This window comes from Cavia porcellus, unplaced genomic scaffold, assembly GCF_034190915.1.
Source record: "Cavia porcellus strain 051 isolate PalLab524CR breed Dunkin Hartley unplaced genomic scaffold, mCavPor4.1 scaffold_40, whole genome shotgun sequence".
NCBI classification, from domain to species: Eukaryota; Metazoa; Chordata; class Mammalia; order Rodentia; family Caviidae; genus Cavia; species Cavia porcellus.
This window is the reverse complement of record NW_026947523.1, coordinates 3,339,753-3,349,951: the sequence shown is the minus strand read 5'-3', so window position 1 is coordinate 3,349,951 and position 10,199 is coordinate 3,339,753. Positions and strand designations below refer to the sequence as shown.

The window sequence follows — 10,199 nt, the reverse complement described above, 5'->3', positions numbered from 1 at the left end:
GCACGGGCTGGGCGCGAGGGGTCAGGGGTCACGGGGTGGGGGTGGGGAAGGCTCTTGGGAACTCAGAGAGGAGGAGTCTGGAGACCAGTTGGACACTGGGGTCCCATCAGCAGGGGCCCCATGGGGTCTCAGAGACCTTGGTGGAGCACCCCTCCTCCACCTGTGTTCCCACCAGTGTGTACCCCAAGGTCAGAGCTTGGCAAATAAAGTCTCCTCCCTCTAGTCTGCCCGGGGCTGGAGTCCTGCGCAGAAGCCCACTCCCTGGAGAGAAGCCTGCAAGTCCAGGGAGACTGTGAGCACCCCAGGGCCCGGCAAGGTCTGACTTTGGGTTTCTGACGTGGGTTGCCTTGCTTCACTTTTTAAAACTTCCACTGCTCCCCACCAGGGACCTGTCTCCGGCTAGCATGGGTCAGGCTTCAGAGATAAATTTAAACCCAGGCGATCAGCACGCATTCACAGGAAACAGGCTTTCACTGCAATACAAAGTAAGGAGCTGGGGTTGGAGGAGCTGAGAGCCGAGAGAGCGCGGCTCTGACCCAGGCCAGCCGGTGCATCCCTACCGGGATAGTGAGAGCAGACAGGAAGGGGCTGCTCCCGGACTGGGGACACACAGGGCTGCTGGAGAGGTGCTGGCTTGGTTCAGAGAGAGCTCCGCAGGCTCTAAGGGTTTGCTGCTGCACGCCAGCACGTGGTTAACCATTATCTGGATTCCACAGCTGCTCAGGCTCAGGTCCCCTCTGCCCAAGCCGCCAGGGCATTCTTCATGACTGTTTCTCTTTGGGGAGCTTCAGTCTTGGGAGACTGTGCTGGACCCCATGGCGACCACAGGGTTAGGGCCCTGACCAGAGACTCCAAGTACGGCTGAATGGCCCTATAAAACTCTATCTTGGTGCCCCCCCCCCTGCCTGGAAGCGGATGAAGTGGGTGAAGTGAACTCGGGGCCTCAGCTTTGTTTTGCCAACCTTTAGACTGGCACTCCCTACACGGTTAGCACGCCTCGATGACTAACGTGCAGCGCTGAGGAGGCGCTGGGCCAGGTTTTAAGGGAATAAAGGGCACAACACAAAGGGCAAGATATGTTCTGCCGCTAGTTATCTCTTGGATATTCACAGGTGCCATGCAGGGGGAAGTCCACAGGCCTCAGCGTCCCCCAGGTTTCAAGGTCAAAGGAAAGTCAAGCTGGAGAAGAAAGGGCAGGGTGGGAAGGTGGGGGGCAAGGAGGGTCCTCAAAGCTGTAGGGAGAGGGGCTCCAGGCAGGAGTGGCCAGCTGTGTCCATGCCCCTGAGACCCCAGGAACTGAAATGATGGCGGACATGCCCACTGTTCTTGGGAATGGGGAGGAAGAGTGTGAAGGGGTCTAGAGACAGAGAGAAGAGAGGCCATCTTGAGGGGCCGGGAGGGCAAAGAGCATTTTCATTGCTTAAAAAAGATCCAAGGTGTACAAGGAGACAGTTTCCAGAAGTGCTGTCATGCCAGCCAGAGAATGGAGCAGTGTCCCTGTGGCTGCCTCCTCCCTGGGCAGCCGTAGTCCAGACCAAGCCCGCTGCTCTAGGCCAGATGCATTGTCTTTGCATACAGGGACCAATCTCCTCGTCCTTCAACCTCTGCTGTGTGCCTTCTCCCACAGCTGTGTCCAGGGCAGTCCTGCCCGCTGTGCCCCGGAGCTCAGGCCTGGCTTGCTCTGAGGCAGCAGGCTGCACTGCTGTCCTAGGTGAGAGTCAAGGTTGTTTTCTAGGTTCTCCTGTGACAGAGAATATGGGTCAATATCTTTAGATTGGTTTCCTCCAAAAAGTAACCTGGGTACTGAATAATGCTTTTGTTTTTGTTTTTGCTTTTGCTTTTTTTTTTTTTTTTTTCTTTTTTCTTTTCTGAAACCTAGTCTAGCTATGCAGTTCAAGCTGGCCTTGAACTCACTAGGTAGCCCAGGCTGGCCTTAGACTCATGGCAATCCTCCTGCCTCAGCCTCCTCAGTGCTGAGATTTCAGACCTGTACTGTGGTACTGAGGTCTCCAATTTTAAGAAAAAAGGATTTCTATCCCCTTTCTCCACTCCAGCTCATCCCGATTCATCCGGCATGGCCAGTTCCCTCCTGCCCGCTGGATGCAGAGTGCTGTGTTGTCTATCAGGTTTTTCCCCTTCAGTAATTAACACGCGCAGGTCCATGTCACAGTCACAGCCTTCTTTCTCTGTTACCCCGCCTGCTACCAGCTCTGCCCCCACCTCTACCACCCCGCAGCAGAAATGAAGGAGGAGGAGAGAGAGCAGAGTGGTGACTTCATAGCATGGCCTGCTTCTAGGAGGACACCTTGGCCCTACTGAGGGTCTCACTGAGTGTCTCTCCCATGTGGTCCCCCCATTCAGCAGGGCATCCCCTGATGTCCTTCAGCCAACCCCATATGAGCCCACTAAGCTCACTGTCCTTCTAGAAGACCCTCTGGGTCAAGCCCTGCTGCCCCACCAGGCCACCCTGAGGGTAGAGGGAACACAGGCACCCATGCTGTGCCCAGCTGGGAGTGTGACCCTGTTTCTGCACCACAGTCCAGCTCCCTCCAGGGACACAGACAAGGGGCTCAGGAAGGCCCTGTCCCTCTGCAGGGGTGAGGAGAAGGTGACCTTGGCCCTCAGGATGGCCTCCAGAGACACTGCTGCCCCTCCAGCCTCTGCCCTTGTGTTCTGAGAAGGTGCCCACAGAGTGACCAGGCTCCCACAGTTTCTTTTTGGCCATCAGGGCCACCTGGTCATGCAGGAGGAAATGTTGGAGACGTGGAAATCTTCACTGTCAGCCACCCCGCTGCTGCCAGATTCTTCACCAAGGTGCTTTGGAATATTTCACACTGGGCCCAGGGAAAGAGCGATGTAGGTGGTGGGGTGTGGCGGAGCTCCCTGGAGAAGAGGCCGGGACCTGTCAGTTACAGGACTCCAGGGCCACACCAGGACCCGGTATGGAGAGCTTCTCCGGAGCCCCGTGAGATGTGGACAACGTGAAGATCAGGCCCAGGAGGAGCTCACCACGGTCCCCGGATGGAAGGTGTCCTTTCCTTTTGTTTTTATCTTCTTTTCACTCTGCAGAGCTGGTTCGTCTCACACCCATTCACGCCCCCCCCCCATTTTCCAAATAAGCTTTTGGCACCATTTTGGGCTTATCTCATCCATTTCTTTGTTCAAGGCAAGAAGGACCTGGACTACTTTTGAAACTAGCTGAGAACGTTTTGGCGAGCCAGCCTGGAGAGTCAGGCTTAGGTGTGGGAGCCCGAGGGGAGGCCTCGTGGGCACCTGTTTTGTTTCTCTCTAAAATGTCATGAGATTTCTTTTGAATTGGCCTGGTCTCCTCTTCCTCTGGTCTGCACATGTCTTTTCTGGGTTCCTGCCTTGGTCTGCAGTGCTGCTATGTCACCTGGCCAGTGGCCAGCCGCCACCTTGTCTGTGTGTGTGTGTCTGTGTGCACGTGTGTGTGGATGTAACCTTTACATGGGCAGGCATCACTGGAAGCCACCATCTTCCCCCATCTCCTTTCTTCTTTTAAGAGCTAAGCTCTGACTTTAAATAGCACAGGGGCTTGTAAGAACCAGAGAGAAAACATTTTGTTTTTTCCAATAGGAAGGAGGAACTCTGCGATCCCTTGAAGAACTCAGGCAGCCTTGGCTGGTACAGAACTCCTTTGGGGTGGGGCAGTGAGGCAGAACTACTATGGGAGGCTGAAGGCTTTAGCCCTGGACAAATCTGGGTATAGACAGTGGGGCAGATGCAGGACCCCAGGCAAAGCCGGATGCCTGCGCCCCTCCTGTTCCCATTTTACCCGGTGCCAGGCGGGGTGTGTGAACTCAGGGGAAAAAATTGTCCATTTTAAAATACTCAAGAACTGGGATGATGGTGCAGGCCTGTAAGCCCAGCACTCAGGAGGCTGAGGCAGGAGGACTCTTGCAAGTTTGAGACCAGCCTGGGCTACAAAGTGAGCTCAAGGCCAGCCTGAACCACGTAGCAAGACCCTGTTTCAGAAAGATAAAAAATGCAAAAAGGAAGCTGTGACACTGTTCTCTTGTTACAGCGGTCCTGCTTAAACCGTAAGGTGGAGCGGGATGCCCCAGGTTCAGGCCTTCACAGCTCTCTATCAAAGGGAACGCTCAGGAGCTGTGGCACTCAGCAGGGCCCCAAGGAAGACCAAGATGTCCCAGGGGACCCTTCCTGAGACCCCCCTTGTGTCTCAGGGGGACCCTCCTGATGTGTTTAGGGAGGTAACCCTGCTAGGACGGCTCCTCCACCTTCCCCTTCTAATCCTCTGACCAGTAACTCTCTGGTCCATTGCCTCCAGGTCACCAGAGGCCTTCGTTACAGTGCAGTGCCCCCGAGGAGCCCAGCATGCCTCAGCTTCCTGGACAGCCACCTCAGGCAGCCCTGAGTCCCACTGGGCATCACAGACAGCGCAGGCTCCGCAGGTGGGACCCGAAGCGCTGCTTCCTGCTGCGCTGGCTCGTGACTGTCCTCCCAGGGGTGGGAGGAAATGCTCAGGTGCAGGCTATCCTCTCCGTTTGGGATGTCCAACAGTGCAAGGAATGGCTAGGACAACTTTCAGAAGACCTGAGTACGTTGGCAGATGGGCTTCAGACTTGACCCTTGCTTTTGTCTTACCATGGCAAGGAGTCCAGTTCATCATGGCCAGTTCTGTACCTCAGATGAAGGACAAGAGGCTAGAAACTATCCAGACAAACACTGTGGTTTAAAAAGAGAAGTGAAGGAAACCATCTTGGAGAGGTCCTTCTCCCCTCAACAGAGCCAAACTGGGATTCTCACCCTCAGGATGGACTCGGAATGACATCTGCTGTGCCAGCTGCTCCTACCGTGCAAAAGTGCATTAAAGGTCTGTTAGTTATTTACAAAGTGAGGAAGGTCTCGCAGGGTGAGAAGAACACCCAACTTTGTTTTGTAACCGATTAGCAGAGAGCTTCCTGAGGGGTAGTAATACAATCCGTCTGCCTTCCAGGGAGGGAGAGGCCCTAAGGGAACACTTCCCCCATCGGTGGTCCCAGATACTCAGCATAAAGTGCAGGAGCTTCCGAGGGGGCTCAGGCACCTATGACCCAACCACTGGACAGAGCCATTTCTGTGCTTACTAATCAGGACCCCGAGGAGAGTGAGGAGAAAGGCTAAGATTGTAGCTGTTGCAACTGGTAATGCTTTAAACACACCCCAGTCATCTAAGGAGAAACCTGTGGGGAATGCAGGACAGGGCTGTTCCTGTGCCGTGCAAAGGAACAGCACACTGGGTATGAGATTGCACCCGGCCACCCCGCCCCGGCCTTGTGCCACGTGTGAGCTAGCTGTGGCGCCTGTCTCATGGCACTGGCGGTTTGATTGACCCCAGTCTCAGAGAGGGGCTGGGCCAGCCAGGGCCCTCATTTCCTGCCCTGACAACTGCAGAGGCCGAAGGGTACCCACAGTGCCCCGATTCATGGGCGTCACCATCTCCTCTGAGGAACTCTGGTAAACTCAGACATCATGGGGGAGCCAGCCAGCCACTTGCTGATCCAACTTGACTTCCTTCCCTGGGAAACTCTCCTCTAGGTCTGTACCTGTAACTGAGGTCAGAGGGACCCCAGTCAGAGATCCTCTACCCCTTCTCTGATGTGTCCGTTTGAAGCTTAGATGCTGAACCGTGAGTTTCTAACAGTCGCGTAGTGAGCTACGCCCTCAACAGGAAGAGATTTATTAACAACATTGGGATTGTAAGATTGCATTGTAAGACTGAAAGATGCAGCCAATCTCCTAATCAAAACAGTGTGCAGCTCAGGAAAAGGCACCAAAAGGCCTCCAGCCTCTAAGCCAGAGTTCTCAAATACAGCCTCCTGAACCCAGGACAGTCCCCTGGCATTAATGAAGCCCTCGGGGGAATCCTGGATGGCAGAGGACCTCTGCCCCACGAACGAGGCTGTCATTCCAGGCTGTCCCAGAGTGGCAGATCCCTGGACAATTCTTTCCCACGTTGCAGGGGACACTCATGGTTCTTAGTCTGATATTTAAAAGATATGCTTCACCACCCCCACATCCACTGGCCTTTGAATGGAAATGTCCCGTGACAAGAGAAAAACAGTACCCTTGGACAGTTCTCTCATAGGGGTTTAGAGACAGCCCTTACTTTTTTGCTGAGGCACTAGAAAAAGACTCGAGGCGCCTAAAGCTAGGACAGGAACCATCCTACAGTATGCAGATGACACTCTGGTTCACAGCCTAACTTAGAAACTATCTAACCATAACACTACATGCTCATAGCCTTTAACTAAGAACGGATCTAAAGTCTCCAAAGAAAAGGCTCAGATAGCCCTCCAAGAAGTCAATATCTGGGAGATATTCTTACACCTGGGGAATAACAACTGTTTAGGGGTCACAACAGGGCCTCCTGTCACCAAAGGACAGCTTTGTTCCTTCCTGGGAATGGCAGGCTTGTGTAGGTAAGATCCGGCCACCGAATTTTGGACTAAAGGCAAAGTGTTATATGAAGCAATACAAGGCCGGAATCTGTCCCCTTACCGTGGGCAGAAGTGATTGGCAGTGCCTTTAGGGAAATAAATCAGGCCCTTACTCAGGCTCCAACTGGGAACCCCTGGCTTAAAAACCTTTTCCTTCCTTCCTTCTTTCCCCACATATCAGAAAAGGGAGGAATTTCTTTGGGGATGGGTGGTTCTTGACTCAAGGCTAGAGCAAGAAACCCACCCAGTGGCAGACTTTTCAGAGAAACTATATGGGGTGACTCTGGATGACCACCTTGCCTGTGAGCAATGGCAGCTACAGCTGTACTAGCAGAGGAAGCTGCAAAACTAATTTTGGGACAGAGCGTTCTGGCACCGTATCAGGTCAGAGCCATTCTAGACAGAGGGTTACACGTGGCCAACAGGGGAATGACTTACCAAGTGTCAGCCCATTCTCTTAGGTACCCTGCAGTAATTACAAAAAGTCGCCTTACTGTAAACCCAGCTTCTTTGATGCCTACAGGTCCAGTTAGCCACTCTTGTGAACATATAGTCCCCCAGATCTACGCAGGCAGGCAGGCAGATAGACGTCAGTAATGTGCCCCTCCGAGATCCCCAGGAGGTGTGGCTCACTGATGGAAGAGCTTTGGCAGGAAGGACATCCAAAGGTAGCTGATGCAGTTGTGAGTTCACTACAAATCAGTGAAGCTAATCACTCCCAGGAACCTCTGCTCGAAAGGCAGAACTAGCAGCTCTGATTTGGACATTGGTATTAGGAAAAGACAGCAGCTTAAACATCGATACGGACTCCAGCTACGCCTTTCTGGTGGAACACGCCCATGCTGCAACCTGGAAGAAAGACACTTTACTGGCAAATAATCATCTGTAAAACACAGACAGAAAACTCTGCAGCTCCTGGATGCAGTCCGTCTTCCCAACAGGTCACACTCAGGTACTATAAAGGGCGCCAAAGGGACATGTTTGAAGTCTCCTTGGAAAGTCCAGAGGCGGACAGTAGAGTAGGAAGGGGCAGCCCCAGGGCCCCCTAAGACTCTAGCCTTGCCCGGTGTGGCGGCTCGCGCCTGTAATCCCAGCCCTTGGGAGGCTGAGGCAGGAAGATCGTTGTGAGTTTGAGACCAGCCTGGACCACACGGAGAGACTCTTATCCTGGAAAAGAAAGATTGTGGCCTTATTCTCGATTCCTGAGGAACCATTAAAAGCCATCTCGGCCCCCCAGGAGGATGAATGGGCCTTAGGACAAGGAGGAATGAAAAGGGCGCATGGTATTTCGGAAAGGAACTGGTCCTTCCCTAAGGAGTGCAGCGAAAGGCCACCCAAAGCCCTGGTGATTCCTCCCGTGGGGAGAAATGCTGCTCTGGAAATGGCCACTCAGGTTTTTATGGCCTGGGACCAGCTCCAACCGCCCAACAGGTCTGCAGATCTTGCCCACTCTTGTCTACAATAACCTGGGCAAGCCCAAACGCTCCTTTATTAGAGCCTGTGCAGAGGAGATGGCACACCCCGGGGAGGACTGGCAGGCAGACTTTACCCTCATGCCTGCTGTGGAGGTTTTAAACATTTGGTCTTAGCTGATGCTTTCAGAGGCTGGAAGGAAGCCCATCTTATCATTCAGAAAAGGCTGCGGGGTAGTCAAGGTGCCTCTGAGAGAAACCATCCCTAGATTTGGACTCCCTCAGTCTCTCCAGAATGACAATGGACTTCTTTTTACCTCCCAGATAACCCAGGGAAAGGCAAAGCCTTTAGGAAGAAAGTACCCCCACACTCCTGCTGCTGGCCCCAATCTTCTGGAAAGGTAGAGCGAGCCAACCAGACCCTTAAGCAAGCTCTGGACAAATGTTGCCAAGAAACAGCTGCGTCCTGGCTCTGGTTGCTACCAGTGCTCAGGAGGGTCTCTAACATGTCCCAAACTGGGCTAACTTTGAGTCCATTTGTCTTGTTATATAAGTGCCATTTCTGTCTGATGTGACAGAGACCAGGGGCTCTCTCAATGTCTCATCAGTCTGGGCCACGTACAGCGAGGTATCCAAATGCACAGGAGCCCACCCTGGAGCCCGGGGGAGCACCGCAGGCTAGTTAGCGCCCACATGGAAAGGTCCCTTTTCAGTGATTGTGCATTAAAGGAGGCAGAGACCCATAACTAGATTCATCCTTCTAGAATAAAGCCAGGCCCACCTGAACTGTCTAAAGAGTACAATCACCCACAAGGAAAAGGCAACTCTTATGAGCTCTGAAAGACTTGAAATCTCTCCTCAGAAAGCAGAGCTCCAGTGCTGCTACAGATAAGTAAACAAGATCCTCTAAGGGTCACGGCCCTCAGGCTGTGGAGAACTTGTCTCCTGTCCCTGTGTAACATACATTGTTCTCCACAGGAAGAACGGAAACCTGACCTGCTCCTGGCCTAATAGTAAAGTTTCTTTCTCCCATCAAACAGGCAGCTCGAGTGTCAGTAACTCTTTTTCATTATTTTCTGCCAGTTTTTTCTTCCTTCATCTCAGCCACGAGTCACAGCACCCCGAGGTAGATGGAAAGCACAGAATCCCAAGGAGGGAGGCTCTGCGGCCCCTTGCAGCTTGCAGAGGCTCTAGAAGACAGACCACAGCACTCCACAAAAATAGATGGGGTTTATGTCTCCGGAGGGAAGTGATCTAGGAGACAGGGTGTGGCAAAGCTGGCTGGAGAAGTGCCCGGACCAGTCAAGGACGAGATCCCAGGACAGTACAGGACCTGGGTGCAGGGTTCCCCAGCTCCCACGAGATGTGCAACAGAAAGACCACAAGGAACTCGCCATCCACAAGGAACTCATGAGTCCCCGTGACAGCCCGTGCTGCGTATTCCAGACACAGCGAGTACTTCTCTCTTTTTTTTAATCTTCTTCTTCTCATGGTCTGCCCAGTTTTGCTCTGCTGAGCTGGTTTCTCCCACAGGCGCTCACCCTGCAATTTTCAAATAAACTTTTGGCACCACTTTGGGCTTCCCTTGTATGATTCCTTGTTTGGACACTTTTGACTGGTGACCATTTCCAAAGGGACCACCTGATAGCAACAGGAGGTCGTAATGGTCACTAAATTAGCAGTTTAAAATGCAGACTCCGTGGTATTAAACCTCTTCCTAATGTTTTCCAACCATTACTCCCTCTCATTCCAAAATATTTTCATCACTCTGAAAGACAAGTCCCTAACCATTGGCAGTCACCATTCCTTCCTCCCCCAGCCCTGGCTACCACCATCTCCCTTTGTCTCTGGAGATTTACGTTTTCTGGAAGTATTTCACATGCACAGTATGTGACTTTTCACATTTGGGTCCTTTCACCCAGCAAGAGTGTGAGAGAACAACCTAAAGATACACCCTCCATAAGGGTGTATCTCTTGGGAGAAATGTAAATTCGAACTTTCCCCAGTACTCGTTGGGCTATTTTGCCGTTGAGTTGTAAAAATTCATATATTACTCGCAAGTATTTTCTCTCGTTCCGTCTTTTCTCTTTCCTGTTGGAGTCTGCTGGTGAAGTTGAGCTGATCAAGCCCCGTGGAGCTACTCTGTGGTTGGCGACTGTTCTTTGGCATCGTATCTAAGAATCCATCTCCAGGGTCATGAAGATTTACCCCTAGCTTTTCTTCTAAGCATGTTCTCTTTTCAGTTCTTACATAAAACAGCATTTTCACACGATATTTCTGAAAACTCATAACCATCGCAAAAACTCCACGAGCAACAAAATCTCAG

The 10,199-nt window shown here is 52.4% G+C and overlaps 1 long non-coding RNA gene across 1 annotated transcript; it reads left to right on the top strand.

Moving 5' to 3' along the window:
• Positions 1–10: 10 nt before the first annotated feature.
• On the top strand, positions 11–9,439 carry LOC134474859 (uncharacterized). The gene is made up of 4 exons (XR_010045749.1): positions 11–3,028; positions 3,598–3,645; positions 4,310–4,433; positions 4,636–9,439. It is a non-coding gene; the product is annotated as an uncharacterized LOC134474859 (long non-coding RNA).
• The last annotated feature ends 760 nt before the right edge of the window (positions 9,440–10,199 follow it).